The sequence below is a fragment of the Aptenodytes forsteri genome, unplaced genomic scaffold (assembly GCF_000699145.1).
Source record: "Aptenodytes forsteri isolate BGI_AS27 unplaced genomic scaffold, ASM69914v1 Scaffold283, whole genome shotgun sequence".
Classification (NCBI taxonomy): Eukaryota; Metazoa; Chordata; class Aves; order Sphenisciformes; family Spheniscidae; genus Aptenodytes; species Aptenodytes forsteri.
In genome coordinates, this window is record NW_008794167.1 from 309,400 (window position 1) to 310,128 (window position 729).

A 729-nucleotide genomic window follows, 5' to 3' on the forward strand; every position below is an offset into this window, starting at 1 on the left:
GGGGAGGGGTGGGGGGGTGGAGGGGGGGCTCTCAGCTTGCCTCTTCCTCAGCCAGAATTCGTAAGACCCCCTTTTCTTGCCTGGTCAAAGATGGGCCACACACCCCATCCACCCAAGCATGATTTGCACACTCCTTCTCCATCAGAGCCCCAGAGCCAGCCTCAAAACTGCATGGAGTCTCTGGTGTCTAATATAGAGGTTGAGCGCACGCTGCCTTTCCCAGGAACAAAATGGAGGCAGGTCTGTCCCTCATCCCCCTTCCCAGCCTTGGCTCTTCGCACACCCCAGAGGGACCGAGCGCTTCAGGGCCTCTTTCCCACCTCTCTCAAATCCCGCTGATGTCAGCGCCAGGCTCAGCAGCTTTATTGTGGGGAGACAGGCACCGAGCCGTCACGTGGCCTCTGCCATTTCCTAAGAAAACAGCTTTAAAAAAAAAAAAAAAGAGAGAGAGAGAAAAAAAGAGGGGGGAAAAAAAAACGAGAAAAAAATAAAAAAGGAAAGCCACAAGAAGGGGAGAGCAGAGGGCTGGAGAGCCCGGCCACGACCGAGGACCACCACCATGCTGCACCCGCAGGGACAAAATTACAGGGGAGCGCTGAGGTTTAAGCAAGCAGGAGGGATGGTCCCCGCGGGGCTGGCGTTACCAGCCTGTCTCACCCCACCATGCCCTGTCCCCATGTTCAGCGTGACCCCACAGCAGTGGTGCAGCAACACCCTGCCCCGGATGCC